The sequence below is a fragment of the Ornithorhynchus anatinus genome, chromosome 13, assembly GCF_004115215.2.
Source record: "Ornithorhynchus anatinus isolate Pmale09 chromosome 13, mOrnAna1.pri.v4, whole genome shotgun sequence".
In the NCBI taxonomy this organism is placed as follows: domain Eukaryota; kingdom Metazoa; phylum Chordata; class Mammalia; order Monotremata; family Ornithorhynchidae; genus Ornithorhynchus; species Ornithorhynchus anatinus.
Window position 1 is genome coordinate 33,483,507 of NC_041740.1, and position 21,811 is coordinate 33,505,317.

Consider the following 21,811-nt stretch of genomic DNA (forward strand, 5'->3'; position numbering starts at 1 on the left):
ATTCTGAGAGAAAACTGCTTTTGGGGAGTTTTTCAGTGCTGGCTGAATTGCGGTAGCTGGAGGAATTGATCCCCGTTGAAGAGTTTATCTTATCTTTCGAGGGCTCCAGACAATTAGAAAACCTTCTTTGGATTGAAAGCTGAAGGAAAACAAGATGAAACAATCTGAATGTTTAGGATTTTAGGGTATGCTTAGGCTGCATTGTAAAGTTTTCACAAGTGATCAAAGTTTTAGCCCCCCCCCCCCCCCCAATTTGCATCACATCTTTTCACTTGCAGTAATACCATCCTCTCACCTTTCAATGCATCTCTACTTTCTATTGCTCCCTTTATCAGTAAGACAGGAGAACCCAAGTATAGGTCTCTTAAAAAAAAACACTCAAGTCATGTCGGCATGACCTAATGGGAAGAGCAGGAGCCTGGGAGTCAGAAGTCCAGAGTTTTAATCCTAGCTCTGTCCCTTGCCTCCTGTGTGGCCTTGTGCAAGTCACTCAACTTCTCTGTGCCTCAGTTTCCTTATCTGTAAAATGTGGATAAAGATACCTGTTTGCCCTCCCTCTAAGACTATGAGCCCCACGTGGAACAGGGACTTTGTCCTATCTGATTATGATGTATGTACCCCAGCAATTATTATTAATAATAATAATGATGATATGTCTCAGGGATCACTATTACAGGGTATATGGAACCACTCAGGACTGTAATTTACTGTTGGGTGAGCAAATTCCGGGTATTTTCACTGCTTGGAATGGTTATTTGACCACTCCCAGTGCTGAAATAGTTGAAAATCCATTGTTTTAATTGACAATTGCAGGCTGGAATGATGTCAGGGCCCCTATAATTGCATTTATGGAGAATTCCTTCCAGTGTGGCCAAATGTAAAGAGCATAGGGCTGGGAGTCAGGGGTCCTGGGTTTTAGCCCAACTATGCCATTTGTCTGTTTTGTGACCTTGGGCAGTTTTCTCATCAGTGAAATGGGGATAGAATACCTGCTCGACCTCCCACCAACACTGTGAACCCTGCAGGAGACTGTATCCAATCTGATAGTCTTGTTTCTCCCCCAGTAGTTGGCACATATCTATATGTGGGCCTCTCTTTTAAAGATCTATAAATTGCTAATCAATTGTTTGTAAACTTGTGAACAGTTGAATGCATTTTAAAAATGGCATTTGCAAAGCACTTAATATGTGCCAGGCACTGTACTAAGCACTGGGATAGACACAAGGTAATCAGGTTGGACCCAGTCCATGTCCCACATGAGTTCACAGTCATGAACTCCCCATCCCCATTTTACAGGTGAGGTAACTGAGGCACAGAAAAGTTAAGTGAGTTACCCAAGGTCACACAGCAGACAAGGGGCGGAACTAGAATTAGAACCCAGGTCCTTCTGACTCTAGGACCTGTGCTCTATCTACTAGGGCCACGGTGCTTCGTTAATAAGTAGAACCAAAGGAAATAAAATTGGTGTATAGGACTATCTTCTTAGTCTTTCATTTTGCATGTATCAATAGTGTTTGAGTACAGGCATTCAAAACACTGTACCAAGTGCTGGGGAAAAGTCCAAGGATGAGAATCCAACCCATTTTCACAATCTAAGAAAATGGGGAGTCAAAGGACCAGCGGTGGATAAACAAGAAAATACTGAATTGATAGAAATATCAAAACCACATAAGGGATGAAGAAAACAATAAAAACAACGAGGGACAGTGTACTATGGCCAAAGGAGCCATTTTTAGGTACTCGATCACTCTGGCAGGCCGATTCAGAGTCCAGCCATCATGATCTTCTGATCTGTGGAATGTTTGCCAGGTGAGGCGGCTGTCATACATTTGGCCTGCCCCACTCCAGTTGGCCAGGGCGGGACCCCCGCAAGGTGCCATGGGGCAGGAGGTGGTATGGGCAGCCTTTCCCCTGGCCTTGGCACTCAGGAGGAGGAGCCATCAAGGCAGCAGGCTGCTGTGGTGCCATTAGCAGATACTTGTGGGATGAGACCACTGTGGGAGACCGAGATAGCGCTCCAGAGAGACGGAGGCGAAGATACACTCCTCGCCCATCCCCATCCTGCCTCTCGCCCAGTGAACCTTGGCTTCGGACATTAATGGTGGGAGACTGTAAACTTCTTGCAGGCAGGGAGCATATCTTTTAATACTATTGTACTCCCTTGAGTGCTTAGTATAGAGCTCTGTACAAGGTCAGTGCCAATACAGCCTAGTGATGAATTAGGAGGAAGAATAACAGCTGAGATTGTCCCCTCCCCTACCTCTGCAGTTTCTGCTGTAGACCAGGAGGGTTGCTGGGGTCCCTGTTCTTTGGAATTTCTGGAGTTTCTGCCTGCGGAATTACTCTCCCCCCTCCCCACACAGAGTAGGAACGAGGAGCCAGCTCTGGCAGAGATGGGTAGGGGGCTTTTGCTATTTCTAAATCTGCTTTCCTGCTGTGGCTGGCTTACCCTGCAGGCCACAGACAACCCTGGGCTTCAAAAACTTCTATTTTTTTGGACAACATGTGGGCATCCCTAGTGCTAAGGGTAGATTTTTCCCTGTAGTCTCTCCTCTGACCTTGCCCAAGGCCGTTAGCTGCCTGGAGTTTGTTTTCCCCCATCTGTAAAAAGAAGATAACAGCTACATAGAGATGACAACTTCTGTAAATGCTGCATTCCTTGGCCTGGAATAAAAATTAAGTCGTTTGATTATTCTTAGACCCCAACTTTCCACACTTGTGAAAGTCAGATGCTATAACTCAGTTAATTAAAGGGCTGGGAGGTTTACATCATTCATCTCTTTATGGCATCAGCAAGTGGTATGGCCCCTCTGAGTGGAAGTCTCTGGAGGATTCATTTTTAGACTAATGATCCAACAGCAAAACTAAAAATTGTTGGAAGGAAATATCTGAAGAGCTGCAGGCAATAACAGCATAGTGAATGGTGTCTATTTAAAGCCACCCTATTAAAGCTGTGTTGTTGAACTTTAAACTTTGTTGTTTCCCCCTACCTGCAATTTATTTTACTGTCTGTTTCTCTGGCTAGAGACTAATTAAGCCCATTTACTAACTCTATTTAATGCTCACAAGTGCTCAGTACAGTGTTCCACCCAGAAGAACTGCTCAATAATGAAAATGAGATCTAGGTTCTAAACCCAGTTCTGCTCCTAGATTGCTGTGTGAACTTAGGCAAGACACTTGACTTCTCTATGCCTCAGTTTCAATTCATGTTCTCCTTCCTATTTGGAGTGAGACTCCCACGAGGGGCAGGGACTGTGTCTGACCTGATTATCTTGATTGTACCAAGCTTAATATAGTGCTTGGCACATAGTGAGCACTTAAAGGCCACAATTATTACTGTTAATGGAGGAGACCTTGTTTTGATGATGCTTGAAATACTGAGAAAAGTAGAAGCAGCGTGACCCGGGGGGGAAAGACCATGGACCTGGGAGTCAGAGTTCCTGGGTTCTAATTCCAGCTCCACCACTTGTTGCTATGTGACCTTGGGCAAGTCACTTCTCTGTGCCTCAGTTATGGTGAGCTCCTTCTGGGACAGGGACTGTGGCCAACCCCCTTAGTTTGTATCTACCCCAGTGCTTGGCACATAGTAAAGGGTTTAACGAATCCCATTTAAAAAAAAGCATGAGGCAGGTTTTAGGTATTATGGTTGAATCTGCACCAGCATTTAATAAAGTAGTTCACTTTCTTTCATCAACAAATAGTGGGTCGGGAGATTTCCTGGTACTGGGCATCAGGCTTTTCCTTAACCAGGGCCTCCTCCACTCAAACACCAGGATGGGCAGGTTTCCCCTTCCCCTTCCCGAATCATCTAATAGGGGGGCCAGCATGGGCACCATCCTCTCAGGGGTGAAACCAGGTGCCATTGTTACATTCCCTCTAAAATAAGGGTGTGTGTGTGTGGGGTGGGGTGGGGGTGGGATTCATTCATTCAGTCGTATTTATTGAGTGCGTACTGCATGCCGAGCACTGTACTAAGCGCTTGGAAAGCGCTTCTAGATTGTGGGCCCATTGTGGGCAGGGATTGTCTCTATCTGTTGAAGAATTGTACTTTCCAAGCGCTTAGTACAGTCCTCTGTACACAGTTAGTGCTCAATAAATACGATTGAATGAATGAAAGTCCAATTCAGCAACAAATAGAGACAATCCCTGCCCACAATGGGCTCACAGTCTAGAAGGGGGGGAGACAGACATCAAAACAAGTAAATAGGCATCAATAGCACTGATATAAATAAATAGAATTATAGAAATGTAAACATCAAAACAAGTAGTAATAATAATAACAATAATGATGGTATTTGTTAAGTGCATTCTATATACCAAGCACTGGTACAAGGTAATCAGGTTGTCCTGTGTGGGGCTCCCAGTCTTCATCCCCATTTTACAGATGAGGTCACTGAGGCACAGAGAAGTGAAGTGACTTGTCCAAGGTCACACAGCTGCTAGGTGGCGGAGGTGGGATTAGAACCCATGCTCTCTGACCACCAAGCTTGTACTCTTTCCACTAAGCCACAAGTAAATGGGCACTAATTATAAATAAATAGAAGTACAGACCTGTACATATATGCACAAGGGCTTTGGGGCGGAAGGGAGGAGGAGAGCAAAGGGAGCGAGTCGGAGCGATGGGCAGTGGAAGGGGATCTTTCCCCTTGATTCTATTTATCGTGATATTGTTGTCTTGTTTTTGTTTCGTTCTGTTGTGTTCTGCCATCTGTCTCCCCCGATTAGACTGTGTGCTCGTCATGGGGCAGGGATTGTCTCTATCTGTTGCCGAAATGTACAGTCCAAGAGCTTAGTACAGTGCTCTGCACATAGTAAGCGCTCAATAAATACTATTGAATGAATGAATGAAGAGCACTTAGTACAGTGCTCTGCATGCAGTAAGCGCTCAATAAATACGATTGAATGAATGAAAAAGTAGAAGGAGCGTGGCTTCGTGGAAAGAGCCCGGGCTTGGGAGTCAGAGGTCGTGGGTTCTAATCCCGACTCCTCCCCTGGGCAGCTGGGTGACTGTGGGCAAGTCACTTCACTTCTCTGGGACTCAGTGACCTCATCTGTCAAAGGGGGATGAAGACCGGGAGCCCCACGCGGGACAACCTCATTGCCTTGTATCCCCCCAGTGCTTAGAACAGTGCTTGGCACACAGGAACAAATGCCATTATTAGTATTATTATAATTATTCCCTTCTTCAAAGCCCTACTGAGAGCTCACCTCCTCCAGGAGGCCTTCCCAGACTGAGCCCCCCTTTTCCTCTGCTCTTCCCCCTTCCGCTCCCCACAGCACTTGTCTCTATTATTTCTTAATCTATTTTATCAATGATGTGTATCTATCTATGATGCTATTTATTTATTCTGATGCTCCTGGTGCCTGTCTACTTGTTTGGTCGTCCATCTCCCCCCTTTTAGACCGTGAGCCCGTTGTCGGGCAGGGACGGTCCCTCTCTGTTGCCCGATTGTCCCTTCCAAGCGCTCAGCCCAGTGCTCTGCACACAGTAAGCGCTCAAGAAATACGATTGAATGGAAGTCTGACGTTGGGCAAGTCACTTCAGGTCTCTGCGCCTCAGTGTCCCCGTCCGTGGAATGGGGATGAAGTCTGTCAGCCCCACGTGGGACAACCTCATTAGCGCCGAGAAGCAGCGTGGCTCAGTGGAAAGAGCCCGGGCTTTGGAATCAGAGGTCATGGGTTCGGATCCCGGCTCGGCCACATGTCAACTGTGTGACTTTGGGCAAGTCACTTCACTTCTCGGTGCCTCAGTTCCCTCATCTGGAAAATGGGGATGAAGACTGTGAGCCCCATGTGGGACAACCTGATTCCCCTGTCTCTACCCCAGCGCTTAGAACAGTGCTCGGCACATAGGAAGCGCTTACCAAATACCAACATTATTATTATTCTAAGCGCTGGGGTAAAAAAATAAATGTTGGTATTTGTTAAGCGCTTCCTATGTGCCGAGCACTGTTCTAAGCCCTGGGGGAAATACAGGGTCATCAGGTTGTCCCACGTGAGGCGCCCAGTCTTCATCCCCATTTTCCAGATGAGGGAACTGAGGCCCAGAGAAGTGAAGTGACTTGCCCACAGTCACCCAGCTGACAAGTGGCAGACCTGGGAGTCGAACCCATGACCTCTGACTCCCAAGCCCAGTGTTTGGCACGTAGTGATTAAAAAATACCGTTAAAAAAAAGTGTGTGTGTGTGTGTGTGTGTGTGTGTGTGTGTGATGGGGGGACTTAGTGGGGGAGGAGCCAGGTGGACGGAGCCCAACATGGCGGCGGCGGCGGGGCAGGGGCGGGGCTCGACCGCTAGGGGGCGGGCCAGTCGACGAGCGAGGGGGCGGGGCCTCCGGGGGAGGAGCCGTCGGACCAATGGGGAAGGGGGATCCCGGCCTGGGGGCGGGGCCTTCGATGGAGGGGGGCGGGGCCTCCAGGGAGAGGAGCCATCGGACCAATGGGGAAGGGGGGATCCCGGATTGGGGGCGGGGCCATCGGAGGAGCGGGGGGCGGGGCCTCGAAGGGGAGGAGCCATCGGACCAATGGGGGCGGGGGAATCCCGGCCTGGGGGCGGGGCTTAGAAGGGGAGGAGCCACCGGACCAATGGGGGCGGGGGATCCCGGCCTGGGAGCGGGGCCGTCGGAGGCCTGGAGGCGGGGCACGGGGGGCGGAGGAGGGAGCCAGGCGGTTTCCATAGCTGCGGCAGGCGGTGTCGGGCGGCGGTGTCGGGCGGCGGCGGGGAACTTCCTGGTTCCCGGGCGGGCTCCCTCCCCTGCTCTGCCCCCGCCCTGCCCCTGCCAGGCACCCACGGCCACGGGGAGCGATGGAGCGGAGCCGGCGGGCGCAGTAGCCGCGGGAGCGTGCGGGAGGAGAGCCCCGCGCGCCCCCGCCCCGCGCGCCCCCGCCGGCGGGACGGTCCCGGGGTAAGTGGGTCTTCTGTCCCGCGCCGGCCGCTCCTCCCCGCCCCGGAGGCCTCCCCGGAGGCGGCGGCCCCGACCCCCCGCCCGGCCTGAGCCCGGCCGAGCCCGGGCCGCGGGCCGCGGGCCGCCGGCCGCCGCCGGGAAGGCCGTTGGGACGCCCCTCTCGCCCTCCTCCCCCCGCCATCCTAAGCCCCTTGGTGGCCGGCTCGGCCTTCCCCAGCGCTTAGCACAGTGCTCCGCACGCGGGAAGCGCTCGACGAACACGATCCACTGAATGAATGAATGGAGGCGGGCGGGGGTGCAGGGAGTGTGTGTGTGTACTGTCTGTGCAAGGTGTGTACTTTGTGTCTGCAGTGTGTGTATGGAGGGGGAGTGTGTGTACTGTGTGTGCAGGGGGTGTGTATGGAGCGAGTGTGTGTATTGTGTGTATGGAGGGGGAGTGTGTGTGTGTACTGTGTGTGTACACCGTGTGCAGGGTGTGTGTACTGTCTGTGCAGGGTGTGTACTTTGTGTGTGCAGTGTGTGTATGGAGGGGGGAGTGTGTGCATTGTGTGTGCAGTGTGTGTGTGTATGGAGGGGGAGTGTGTGTACTGTGTGTGTGCAGGATGTGTGGGCAGGGGGTGTTTGCGTGGAAGATAGTTCACCGACCAAGGTGCGGAGGAGCCCAGGGCGGACCTTCTCCCCGAAAGTTTTCCTTCCCCTCCTCCTCCTCCTCCTCCTCCTCCTGCTCCAAGGACCCAGGGAAACTTTCTCCCCGTCGCATTTCTTTCTTGCTTCCCCCCCACCCCCCCGTTTCTTTCCGCTTGCCTCGGGAACTTTGTTTCCCAAGTGCGGGAAGAGGGAGCTGCCGGGAAACGAGGACTGGCCACTGACTGAGAGCTGGAAAAAGTTTCCGCGGCGTTGCCGGGGGCCGCGGAGCAACTCGGCGGAATCGAGTCGAGGCAGTCGGTCGGTCGCATTGACGACGATCAGACGTATTTATTGAGCGCTTCTGGGGGGGGGGGGCAGGGCACTGTACTGAGCGCCTGGGAGAGGACGATGTAACGTCGGACACATCCCCTGCCCACCCCGAGCTCACAGACTGGAGGACGAGCTCACAGTCTAGAGGTTTATTGGGTGCAGAGCTCTGTACTGAGCGTTTCCTGGGGGCAGAGCACTGTACTGAGCGCCTGGGAGAGGACGAGGTAACATCAGACACATTCCTTGGCCACCACGAGCTCGCAGGCTGGAGGACGAGCTCACAGTCTAGAGGCTTATTGGGTGCAGAGCACTGTACTGAGCGTTTCCTGGGGGCAGAGCACTGTACTGAGCGCCTGGGAGAGGACGGTGTAACATCAGACACGTTCCCTGCCCACCACGACCTCGCAGGCTGGAGGACGAGCTCACAGTCCAGAGGGCTTATTGGGTGCAGAGCACTGTACTGAGCGTTTCCTGGGGGCGGAGCACTGTACTGAGCGCCTGGGAGAGGACGATGTAACATCAGACACATCCCCTGCCCACCACGAGCTCGCAGGCTGGAGGATGAGCTCACAGTCCAGAGAGCTTATTGGGTGCAGACCACTGTACTGAGCGCCTGGGAGAGGCCGGTATAACATCGGATGCCTTCCCTGCCCCCAACGAGTTTACAGTCTGGACGCATTAATGTAAATAAATACATTGCGGATAGGGACATAAATCCTGCGGGGCCGAGGGAGGGGTGAGTAAAGGGAGCAAACCCAAGTGCCAGAGCCAGTTTATTGACTTGGCAGGGCTTCCTACCTTGGAAGTCTGTTGAGCGTATGGAATTAAGGTCGTCAGAGTAGGTGGTAGAGGCTTTTGCAGCAAACTATTTGTTGAATGCCTTCTTCTTTGGCCCCTCTTCAGACGTAATTATCTTGCGGTGGAGGAGCTCATCCTCTAATGTGGGTGAATTAATTCAGGGAGTGGAAAGTAGATGAATTCAAAGCAGTGTTTTTGTTTCTCAGGTTTAGCTTTTCCTTGGCTAAAAGTGGTCTGAATCGGAAATGTCGATCATTGTCAACAATGATCACTCCAAGTATTGGTCTTTGAATTCCTAACATAGGGAGCCTGGTAAAAGGCCTCTCGCTACAGCTTTCTAATACTTAATCTCCACTGGTGAATTGTGAAAGGGGCAAACAGGTTTTTTTTGAGTTCCGTCATAGTAAGTTAAAAGAAAATGAATCATGCGTAACTCTGTTCAGTGTGTTTTTAATGACTATTTTTGGACTCAGAATAAAAGCACCCTTTATTTAAAGGGCTTTAAAGTAAAGCACACTGTATTGGCTCTCCCTTTTAAAGGAAGCAGATCTTTGATTATGATCAAGTGAACAAAAATAAATAAAAAAGTACAGAAACTTACTTGGAGATTGTAAATGTGACCTCATTTGGAATACGGATTGCAAAACACAGCTAAATCTGAATTGCATCAGGTATGGATGATGTAAAGAGAAGTCCTGTCGAATCCTAGCACCACACAGCCCGCTGTTCCTTTGATAACCGACTTTCAAATAATCTGGGCCTGTGTGTGAAAACGCACAAAACCGATCTCGGTTCAAATATCTGCAGAGTTTTGTGAAAAGTACGAGATGAGTTTATTTTGCCATTGATTTTGGAAGCAGCGTTCCCCTCATCCAGAAATGGTGCTAAATCTTTTTTTAACGAGTGCCCCATTAGAACCAGTGTAAATATCAGATTTTAAAAAAAAATTGTTAGGATGCCTCTTCTCAAATCAATAATGGTGGAATCTTTATTTTCTGAATTCATCTTGCTTCTTTTATAATCAATGCTTTTCTTGTATTTGCTTGGGACTTCCTTGGGACATTGCTTTTTCCTAGAAGTCTTATCTAAATAAATAGTTACATAGCTATTTAGAAAAATGCACCAACATTGGACTGTGAGTTCTATTCATTGCTGTGCTGCTGAGTCACTGGGCAAGTCACTCAACCCATAGGTGACTTCATCTGTGAAATGATACAAATAAAGTATTTACATTTATGCCATTGCCCTGCCTGCAGTTCCCTCCGTCCCTCCTCAGATCCACCAGCCCCCAGCCACCCCCATCATCAGAACCCTTCTAAACTCATTCCTTCTCCAAGAAGCCTTCCCGGATTAGTCCCAACACTCCCAAATTACTTAGATCCAATAACCACCCGTATCTACCAGTACACTTTGGGGTGTATTATTATTATGGTTGTATTTGTTAAGCGCCTAGTATGCATTAGCCACTCACTCTTCTAAGAGCTGGGGTAGATACAAGTTGATCAGGTTGGACACAGTCCCTGTCCCACATGAGGCTCACAGTCTATGTAATCTCCATTTGACAGTTGAGGAAACCGAAGTGGTATGTAGAATCAACTTAGGTTCTTCTTCCAGTTGTAATTGTGTTGATATTTGTTATAACTTTGCTCTTCCTCCTGCTTCCACTGTTTTAAAATGTGTCTGCTTGACTCCCTCGGTTTATCATGTGAACTTCTCGAGAACAGGAAATGGTGCATTTGACTTTTGGTATACTCTCCCAAGTGTTTAATACAGCGTTCTGCACTCTGTAGTTACTAGTCAATCCCACTGATTGACGGATAGAAAGTATTTAAAGAAAGCTGCTATATGATGGAAAGCTGCTATATGATCTCGGGGTCTTTATGGTATTTTCCCCCTGACGAGCTCAAAGCGTTTCATTCTATGTGTTCCATGAATCTAATCAAATTTCAACAAATCTGCAAAACCACGTAGAAAAAAGTGAGTCGGACTTCACCTTAAAATAAAAGTGAGTGATGACACCTCCCGCTCAAGCTGAGGGAAATGGCCAGATGAGTAAGAAGGTCCAGATCCGGCTTCTACCATGTGGATGTTAATGAATAGTGGACAGTCACGCCCGATGGAAAATGAGGAATGTTATCTTGAGTTATAGGTCAGAACACGCCAAGTCTTCAGGCAGGACTGCATTCCCTCCAAAATCTTCTCTCCTCAATCCCTACGATTTCCTTTCCTCGTGGGTATCACAGACACAGGTGTTAGGACTCCATCCATTCTGGCTTCAGTGGGACTCTTGAGAGCATGTGTTGGTGTTTACTGTTTTGTTATTTTTGAGAGAATGTGTATTTATCTGTGGCTGTGTGTGAACATATATGTGCATGCATTAGCTTGCTTGTGGGTTTTTGGGTTTTTTTGAGGTATTATGTACTTCCTGTATGCCAGGTACTGTACTAAGTGCTGGGGTCGCTACAAGAAAATCGGGTTGGGCACAGTCCATGTCTCACATAGTCTCACATGTCACATGTCTCACAGTCACATGTCTCACAGTCTTAATTCACATTTTACAGATGAGGTAACTGAGTCACAGAGAAATTAAGTGACCTGCCCAAGATTACCCAGTAGACAATTGGCAGAGCCGGGTTTAGAACCCTTTGTGATCATGTATCTGAGTGAATTTGAGCACTCGTGTGAGGGAATTGGCATGTGTTTGCCAATTTGCAAAAAGAAAAACAAATTATTGTTAAATAAAGAAAAACCTTGAGAGAACGTAATAATCAGTTCACCGTACATCAGCTGGATGGTTATCCTGCTGGCATTAATTGTCCTAAACCTGTCCCGCCCAGTGAAACCATGATGCAGTGTTCTGTGTTCCAGGATCCAGTTGTTGGTGATCCTGCTTTATCATTTGATATTGTGTGTAACTCGTAGGTGATGATGCTGAAATTGCTCAAGAAGGTAGATTTACCCTCTTTGTAAAGCATAGATATCACAGTCTGTCAAGCTCCCGAAGGACAGTATTGATCTTGATTCCAAGTTCTCTTTTGTTTACTCATGTCTCGTGGGATGGTGCACCTAGCATAGTTTGATGGCAGCATTAATCCTTGTAGTACTGAAGAAAATCTTTGGTTATTTTTAGGGTTCCTTTGTAGGATGCCCCACTTCCTTGTTTGTCTGTGGATTATTGCCAAGCCTTATTCTTATTTTAAGATGAATGCCAATTCCTCCTTTTAAGAGTTATGGACCGTTATTTTAAAAGGTTTAATAAAGTGTTTCGGTTGGGTCTCTGAGCACTTTGATAGTCACCATACCCTCCATGCTCCTGGTACTTATATACATGGTCTCATACTCCGCTGGTTCCTCTATCTGTCACTTACTTCAGTGTCTTTCTCCCTACTAGAATGTAAAATCCTTGAGGGCAGGGTTCCTGTTTATCAACTCTTATTGTCCTGTGCTCTTCCAAGTGCACGTAAGTGCTCTGTTCACAGTACGTGCTCAGTAAATGCCACTGATTGAGAGGGAAGGTACTTCTGCCACTCAGTCCTTGGTATTATTTCATACTTACTCTGTGCAGAGCCCTGGATTATATCCCATCTTTTCCTAAAGACCTCCCAGAAGTATTTTATATTTACATTCAGAAGGTCAGTAGGAGAGACAAATTTCCCACTTTTGATGATACGGCTACAGCGGGTGCCAGAACTTGGGAGAGCTGAGGTAGGTGAGGAGCAAAGCAGAAGTAGCAGGAGGAAGCTAGTTAGAGGATCAGCTGGGTAGTTGTGGCTGGCTCCTCAGAGTTCCTCGGGTCCTGGCCTCACCAAAGTCCTTTCCAAGGGGATACAGGGCTGGGGAAGGAAGAGAGTGAGAGTGTTTTGGAGGAGTGTTTCCAAGGGTTCCTGGGACATCCCCGTGTCTGAAAATCGGACACCTGTTCCTAGAACTAGTTGTCCCACTAAATGTTATGGGTGGAGTTACTTAAGGTTGCAGTTGTGACACAAGACCCCACTCTGCCAAAAGTCATCACTGGGAGACTTGTGGCAGTTTGAGGGGACGGGGGGCTTCACCCCAGGAACATTCCTGCACCATGGCTGGGGCTGTGATGGAACTCTTGGAGAGACTCGATATGGCACCTGTTACACGTCTGGACCTCATGGCTAAGTAGAAGGTTCTTCATGATCAGTTTTGGGAATGTTCAATTTGGTAGGAAGATTGATGCCCTGTTATTGCTCAATAACAGGAATGTGTGTGTATCAGAGAGAGAGTGAGTGTGTGTGACTTTGTAGTTCTCAGTCTCTCCCTTGCTTTCCTTCCTTTTTCTCCCCTTCTCTGTATTCATGGATCATGACTTTGTCCCATGGAAGTCCCCTTCCCTTGGGCAGTCTTGTATCCCACACATTTTTAACTCAAGAAGTTTTCATCATATAAGTAGTGGGACAGAGGCATGTGGGAGCAGAATAAACAGTTATGGTATAGAAGGGGAGTAAGATAATACGGAAAAGAAGGGTGATTAGGAGCCATCTTTATTTTTAAGAAGGGGAGTGAAGAGTCACAAGAGTCCTTGAGGAAGGCGATTAGGCCAGGCCCCTGGCTTCCAGTGTGCACTTCTCTTTCGATCTGACTAAATGCATGCTGCTTCATCTTTTTTTTTAATGGCATTTAAGTGCTTACTAAGTGCCAGGCACTGTACTAAGTACTGGGGTAGATAGCAGGTAATCAGGCTGGACATTTTTCCTGTGGAGCTCACAGTCTTAATCCACATTTTACAGATGAGGTAACTGAGGCACAGAGAAGTTAAGTGACTTGCTCAACATCACGTAGCAGGTACATGGTGGAGCCAGAATCTCTGGTCAGGCTGGATTCATTCTGGCTAGGCTTTTAAAAACTCAGCCTTTATGTTGTCAATCAGTCAGTGGTATTTATTGAGCATTGACTGTGTGCAGAGCACTGTAATAATAATGATAGTAATAATTGTGATATTCCTTATGTGCTTCCTATGTACCAGGCACTGTACTAAACACTGGGGTAGATACAAATCAGGTCCCAAATGGGACTCCCAGTCTGAGTAGGAGGGAGAACAGGTATTGAATCCCCATTTTACAGGTGAGGGAGCTGAGGCACAGAGAAGTTAAGTGACATGCCTGAGGTCACACAGCAGACAAGTGGGGGAACTGGGATTCGAACTCAGGTCCTCTGAGGCCCAGGCCAGTATTCTTTCCCCTAGGCCACCCTGCCTCTCAAGTGTTTGGCCAAGTTCAGTGCAATAGAGTTGGTAGACACCATTTCCTGCCCTTATTGAGCTTGAGTTTGCAGCCTCACTGTAACCCATTTAGCAATTAATAAACTTTCACTTCTAGATCAGTATCTTGCACAACACACAATATACATTATTTCTGTAGATCAAATTTCAGTTTTTCATGCTAATTCATTTTCATGTCATTAAAATTAAGTCAGTGCAAGCTGCCCTTTTGTCACTTTAGAATAGATGAGAATGACCGGTTATTTCCATTATTAAACCTTGTAAAATGGTCTAAAACTTTGCCATATACCTAGAAATTTGTACATGAGCCAGTTTAAAATCATTAGCAATTGATCAAATGCTACTTTTCAAGCTTCAAAGACTTATCTCTTTCTGTTCATAGGAAGAATTTAATCTTTATCTCTTCCTATATTTGCATAATTGGGTCAGAATACTGATAAAATAATGGTTTCTCCTTTTGCCTTTACTGTACCAGAATTTATTTCATTGCATTATCTTACTAGCAGGAAATTCCATGTTGACATAACAAATGGGCTAAACAGTCCTAATTTGGTATGCAAAAGTAGTGAACCTGTTCTTTCCTCTTCTACCCTGACACTGGGAAAATATTTAAAGCTGTAGGGAACAGAGTTCTGCATTCAGTGTGATGACTGAACCTAACGGCTATGCATGGGTAAAATAATAATAACACTAACAAATGATAGTATTTAAGTACTTTTCATGTGCCAAGCACTGTACTAAGCACTGAGGTAAAATCAAGATAGTCATATTGGATACAACCCCTGTCTAAGTGGGAGGGAGAACAGGTATCAGAAAGACTGTGCTTTCTAAAGTGAAAAATCCTTGTTGTAAACCCAGACAAATTATGGAGAACAAGAGTGACCAGGAAAGCCTGAACCTGGAACCATATCAGACTTTTTTTTTTTTTTTCAGAATCTGAGAGTTGCCATAGGCCCAGGTGGCCAGCGATGAAGGGAGTGGATTATACTGAGATATGTAGTTCCCTCAGCGGATTTCTGGCGATGTTCAGAAGACTTGGAAGCAAGTGTTACTGTGGACTAGAAATGTCTTCTCACAGGTTAGTTTGGGAAACAGGGATCTGTGACTGCTCTCCCAGTGTGTCATTTCATAATTTTTCCCCTCAGTTAGCTGAATGTCTTTTCCTCAGAAAAGGCAAGGACTATTCTGTAATAACATAATAAAGCTCTCTCTGTGTAGAGAGGGAAACTAGGGAAGAGGAGAGATTTGTAAACAAAAACTGAACAGTCACTAAACCTCACTAGTAGGAGTGGGGATATGAACAGGTAGAATTTGAATGGAATTTGTGTATAAGCAGGATCAAAAGGGGGTAAATCCATTGCTTTTATGGCTTATATTTAGACTAGACAGTGCTTTTTCTTTTGGAATCATCCTCACTCATTTGAAACTGTTGTCAGTATGTGAGCCTGCTGTTTTACCTTGAAGTTCTGAAGCACTTCAGAATTTTGAGAATGTCTGGAAACAGGGACAGTTTGATTTTTTTTTTAATGGTGTTTGTTAAGCACTTAAAGGTTAAAGGAAGTGTCTGACAACTTGGATATGAAAAACTGGAAAGACTTACTGAATGTTGTTGAGTGATATAACTGGTGTCGGACTAACATAGTTGAGTGTTCGGGGCCTTTCCAGTTAACGCTTATAGTAAAAATAATAATATTTAAGCACTGTGTTCCATGCACTGCACTAAGCACTGAAGTAGATACCAGGTAATTGGGTTACAGTCACTGTCCCGGATGAGGCTTGCAGTCCAACTTGGAGGCAGAACAGGTATTGAATCTCTCTTTTAAAAATGAGGAAACTGAGGCACAGAGAACTTAAGTGACTTGGTCAGAGTTACACAGTAGGCAAGTGACAGAACTAGAATTAGACCCAGGTCCTCTGACTCTCAGGCCCATGTTCTTTTCATTAGGCCAAACCATGAAAATAGCATTTAGCCAAAGTGCATTATGGTGTTCCCAAGATCACAAAAATTGCCTGAAACAATAGACAGAAAAGCTTAAATGGAATAAACACATTGAATATAGGTACATGGTCAAATAGGTACTAAGAATAAAGAAAAATCTCCCTAAGTGTACTTATGTAATTAATTTCCATACTGTTATCTTTCACATTCTATTCAGCAAAATGACACCTTGTACTAACATTCAAAAGATCTATCATTATTCTTATGTCAGACAGAGAATAAACAGCCATCGAAGTGGCCTTTATTTTCTTGATTCAGGACATTAAATACTCTGAAGCTTGAGACACTGAAAGAAGGAAAGGGTTTGGGCCAAGGCGAACTTTGCACATGCTGCACGATCAGAATATTATTGCAAAGTGAGAGAGAGAGAGAGAGCTCTGAGAAATAGCAGTATTAAAAATCAGGAGGGCTGTGAAAGCCTGCCAGGCCTCTATTTTTAGCTTAGTGTTATCAGAAAATAGGTATAGATTGTACAGAAGTAGAGCTGTAGATTTTTACTACTTAGTACCACTAGGTGTAATCATATAAGATATGATATTGAATGTGTAGTGACTATATTTAAATGACTATAGTACAGTTAGCTGAATGAGAAAAAGAATGATATTAAACTTACAAGGAATAAGGTGGAGGCTGGAGGGAGAAGGACTAAATTCAAGCATTAAAATAACAATCACTTTTGGGAACCAAGTAGAAAAAGATGTTAGAATAGTAATCACAATATTTGTGCTACTACCTGTTACAGCTTTGTTGTTCCTCCTGCTTTCACTTTATATAAATCATCTTTTTCCCGTCCGACTGCCCCATCAGATGGCAAGCTTCTTGAGGGTAGGGAATGTGTTGTTATCTGTTAGTCTCCCAAGCCCTTAATTCAGTGTTTTGTATCTATCATGGATACATTGAAGGTCCTGTGTCGCTGAGGGTATGGCTTGTTTTAATTTCGGCCTAGTTTTAGACAGCTTCTTTAGATCTTAGACTTTCTAGTTAGGCTCACTAATTTTATATTTAATAATAAATGCCCTGTCCCTAATCCCAGTGGAATTAGGATCCATTTATCCTTTATGCTTCGTAACGTAGGTAAATTAGACTTCATTGTGTTTGCAGTACATGATGAGACTGTACACATATCACTCTGTTATGGAGAACTGCAATTGTGAACCCTGGTTTTCCCTATAGGGGAGGGTGAATTCACCTAAGTGCCCCTTTGAGCTACTTGGAGTCAGTCATTAGTATTTGAGTATTTAATGTGTGTAGAGCACTGTACTAAGCACTTGGGAGAATACCAGACATTACAGTTCGTAGACATGAACCCTGACCACAAGCAGCTTAAATTCTAGAAGATCTAGCTTGCAGATCCAAAAGTGGAGGTAGGGGCTCGCCCTTCATTTTTAAATTTCCATCATGAGAGTTCATTTTAAGCTCAGTGTTCATTCCCTAATAAGTTCCAGAGTTTTAATCCCCTACTATAGCTCCAGAGAAGGATGACTAGACTGTAAGATCCTTGTGGGCAGGGAATATGTCTGTTTAGTTTTATTGTACTCTCCCAAGCATTTAGAACAGTGCTCTGCATGCAGTAAATACTCAATAAATGCAGATTGAGTGACTGGAGATTTTTGGCCTTGAGAACCGTACCGTAGCTGTAAAGCTTGTCTCTCTGGCAGCTCCGTACCTTTATCCAGCTCCTTGAAAATATTGCCACCTCGGTTGTTTCTTCCTGAACCAGAAATGGAAACAACCATGTGTGCTTGAGCCCGGGCAGGAGAAAATGCATGCTCATCCCTGGTATCATTCTGAATTTCTTCCAGGATACAGTTTGCTGGGTGAGGGGAGCAGGGTTACTCAGGCCCTTTGATCCTTGTTACCAGCTTTAGGGTTGCCTCTTTTGTGCCTGCCTTGTATGATTCTCTCCCATTCTTGGCTTCTATGTGTCCATGAAGAATAAAAAACCCAAAAAATAATGGCGTTGTTAGTTTACAAGCTGTCACTCGTGGTCCATCCATGCAGGGGAAGTCAGGGCAGTGCATATGATGCTCCCGGTTTCATTAAAAATTTTTGAAGACAGAAGTAAGTGGTAGTGCAGAGAAGCCCAAGAGAGGTCAAGCCCAAGACCTTATGAAAGGTCAAACCATCCTTTCATAATTTGTTTAATAATAATTGTGTATTTAAGTGCTTACTATGTAACAGGCACTGTTCTGAGCTCTGGGGTAGATACAAGGTAATCAGGATGGAAACAGTCTCTGTCCCAAATGGGACTCACAGTCTTAATCCCCGTTTTACAGATAAGATAACTGAGGAACAGAGAAGTTAAGTGACTTGTCCAAGGTCACATAGCAGACAAGAGACAGAGCTGAGACCCCAGGACCTTCTGACTCCCAGGCCCGTGTTCTATCCCTTTGGCCTCGCTGCTTCTATATATCAAGTGTGAAATCTATTAAATCATTGACCATTTACTTTCTACTTTGAAAATTCTGAGTCTCCATTTTCCTTGGGAACAATAAAGTGATAGTATGAGTAATAGAAGTCTTAATATTTGCCAAAAAGATTTTTCAGATTGACAACAGCTGGGCCCCCAAGATTATTTCAGTGAAATGTATTCCTTCATTATTGGCATGTGCTTAATGCAACAGGTAGGAAAGTATCTTTTTCAGTATATTTGAAAGTTTTAACTAGGAAAAAAAAATCCTAATCTTGTTCTTTTTATAGCTGAAAGTCTCAGGAACTTGAACTTCTATTGCATTTCTAGTTATCTCTTTTTGTGAGATGTTGCCTTTGGCACTAGAGAAGACTGTGGAAAATTAGTTTTATCCATTGTACAACATGCTATGATGGTGTGAAAGTTAAAATTGACAAGACCCGATGGCATCCTGTGCATATTTTGCATTTTTTACAAGGAATTTATACTGAGACTTAAATGGGTTTTACTGTGATGAGACTTATACAGTAATGAGAGGGCAGATGTGACAGATGTTTCATATCATCACCATGAACGGAGAGAGGCTATTTATCTTGAAGCGATTTCAGAAAGGACCCTCACTTCTAAGTTAGCAGAAGGGTCACCAAAGTAACATTTTATTAGAAAAACCTTCTTCCCTGTAAATGCATTTCAATCTGCCTTGCGTTTGACCCTGAGGTTGTGTAATTGGGAGGCAAACTACATGGCACACTGGAACTTTCTAAAGATTGACCATGCGCCTTGTACAGTGCTTTGCAATCAGTAAGCACTCAATAAATAAGATTAATAATAATTGTCCCAGGAATAAGAGCAATTGGTTGCTACTACTTGGGATTGTATTAGAGTCTGCAGTTCTTGATTCATGATGGTTGAAATTGGGGCCACTTAGCTGAATGATTTATATAGCCCCAAATTACGACCAACATTAGCCACCCTATATTTAGGGCGATGAAAGGAAATATGGGATTAAAAGCTCCTACCGGGACCCTGAGAGTTCTGTGAAGGCCCAAGTGACCAGATAGAACTGGATTGCCAACAAGATAATGTCCAAAGTCAGAAGTTCTTCTGAGTATACCATTGAAATCATCATGAGGGGGTTTCATTTCTTGAATGAGTTAAACTCTAGAATAGCAGCAGTTTTAAATCGTGCAGTTTCTTTTTCTCATTCAGACATCAGTCGAAAGAAAAAGAGGGAAGATTGTAATCCTTTTGATTGGTTTTTAACTGGTAATATTTGATTAGTTTCCCTGTGCCTTAGATGTCTTAATTTGCCAGCCATTCATAAAGAAAATAGACAAGGCAGTTGAAAATTTTATCTAGTGATTACATGATCAAGCATTGACTTTTTTTGCTTGTTGGTAAATGATTGCAAAAATATTCCTGTGATACTGTGATTTCTTGCATATTAATCTTAGCTTTCTCTTATCTCCTGCAATTAGATCTCTATTTCAGTGAGCAATTCTTGTGTGCCAGAGTCACTTTTAATATGAACCTTTTCCCAGATGCTTTATTCCGAGGACTAGTTGGCATTTGAATACATTTCACAGACTCCCTTTTATTCCTACTCATAAATTTCTCCTCCCTTTAAGCTCCACAGTTAGTGACGTTATGTAGTGGGCAAGACTGGCGGGCCCCTTGGATCCTGAAACACTTTAGGAAAGTAGCAGGTCCTCTTCCTCCTAATACTTGACACATCCAGGTGTGAATTGATCAGTTCAAGTAGGTTACTGGGGCCTCTCCTTGTTAGATTTTGGTCCCTCTTGTCAAATTTGTTAATTCTGAGTTCAGTTACCACTTTGAAGTAGTTTAGCACACTGCTGGAATAGTGAGGATTTATTAAACTAAGTAATTCATCTGCAGTTTGAAATAGTCTTCATTATCATCTTCATCGTCATCATAAGCAGCATTTATTAAGTGCCCTATGGGTGCAGTGCTCTCTGTTAAGACCTTGGGGAATATTCAATAGTAGTGGAAGATGCTGACCCTGCTCTTGAGATTACAGCCTAAGTCAATTAGTCAGTTGTATTTATTGAGTGCTTATTGTGTACAGGGCACTGTACTAAGAGCTTGGGAGAGTACAGTATAGCAGAGTTGGTAGACACATTCCCTGTCCACAATGAATTTACAGTCTAGAGGGGGAGACAGACATTAATCTTAATTAAAAAAAATGCATGTGCACGTGAGGGCTGTGGGGCTGAGGGAGGGGTGAGTAAAAGGAGAAGATCCAAGTGTAAGGGCGATGCAGAAGGGAGCTGTTGGTTGGGGGGAGCTAATGCAGGGGGGAAGCAGATCCAAATGGCCAAAAACAGAGTATTTCAGTGATAGACACATATGAGCAATTAAAGAAACACAAAAGTTACAATTGTTTCCATGCACATTAATGGGTGGGTGATGGGGGGTGGGGACATGATTTTCAGAAGGTGAAAGATTAGTAAAGAAATGTCTGTTGGAGGAAGTGACTTTCAGAGAGGTTTGAAGGGGTGAGAGGACGTGGATGGATAGAGCTGAGAGAAGAGGAGATTGCCATGCAGAGAGAACTGGTGAGCAATGTGTCTGAGATACGAGAGCTGTGAACGAGGTCCATCTAGGAAGTTAGCTTGGAAGTAGTGAAGAGTGCAAACTGGGTTGAAGCTGGGGAAGAGACTAGATAGGTAAAAGGGGAGGACAACTGGGAGATGTTGGAAGCCAAAGTTTTTGCTCAGTGCAAGAAGAAATGGGGAGCCACTGTAGGTTTTGGAGGAGGGTCGTTGATAGGTTCCAGATGATGTTTTAAAGTGCTGTGTAGGTATATTTGTAGGTTATATACCAGAAGGGGAGAGAGAGAGACCAGTAAGGAGGCTGAGGAGGTGATGGTAGTGAGATTGAAGAGGAAGGAGTAGGTCCCTGAAATACTGTGGAGAGATCCGTGATGAGGTGTAATTTGCACAAGAGGCATTTAGTTGGCTTACAGATATGTCTGGGGCATCCTATTCTACTAGTCCTGAGATGAAGGGGTTGAACTGCAGTCCAATATGGCGTCACTTTCCTCTGCCAGACACATGATGTATCCTGACACCACCACCCCGCAGTCTTGAGGGGGTAGTCTCGGCGGTGGTGGCAGAAGCTCTGTGCCCCGCTAGGGGAATCCCAGCCCAGCTCCCTTCACCCTGCCCTTGCCCTGGGGGTCAGCTTGCGGAGGAAAATCCCACTTCCCTCTTCACCAGTGCCACCCCCAGTTGGAAATGTCAGGCGACTTCGAAATTCGAAGTATGTAGATGGCAGAGGAGGAGGTGCTATAAACCACTTCTGTATGGTAGACCACTTCCCTCTAGACTGTCAGTTCGTCCTCTAGACTCTCAGCTCATTGTGGGCAGGGAAGGTGCCTACCCACTCTGTTATTGTTATTTCATACTCTCCCAAGCACTTAATCCAGGGCTCTGCATAAATCAGTCTATCCAATTGCTTGATTTATGGGATCATC

The 21,811-nt window shown here is 45.4% G+C and overlaps 1 protein-coding gene across 2 annotated transcripts in view; it reads left to right on the forward strand.

Annotated features, from left to right (window-relative positions):
- Positions 1-6,693: 6,693 nt before the first annotated feature.
- Positions 6,694-21,811, forward strand: part of USP6NL (USP6 N-terminal like) — a 118,065-nt gene continuing 102,947 nt past the window's right edge. Inside the window, exons 1-2 of one of the 2 annotated variants that reach the window (XM_029077564.2) lie at positions 6,694-6,903; positions 14,837-14,981. The gene's annotated coding sequence lies outside the window, so the exon portion shown is untranslated. The remainder of the gene's footprint in view (positions 6,904-14,836; positions 14,982-21,811) is intronic. The other variant, XM_029077565.2, reaches the window with a different exon arrangement.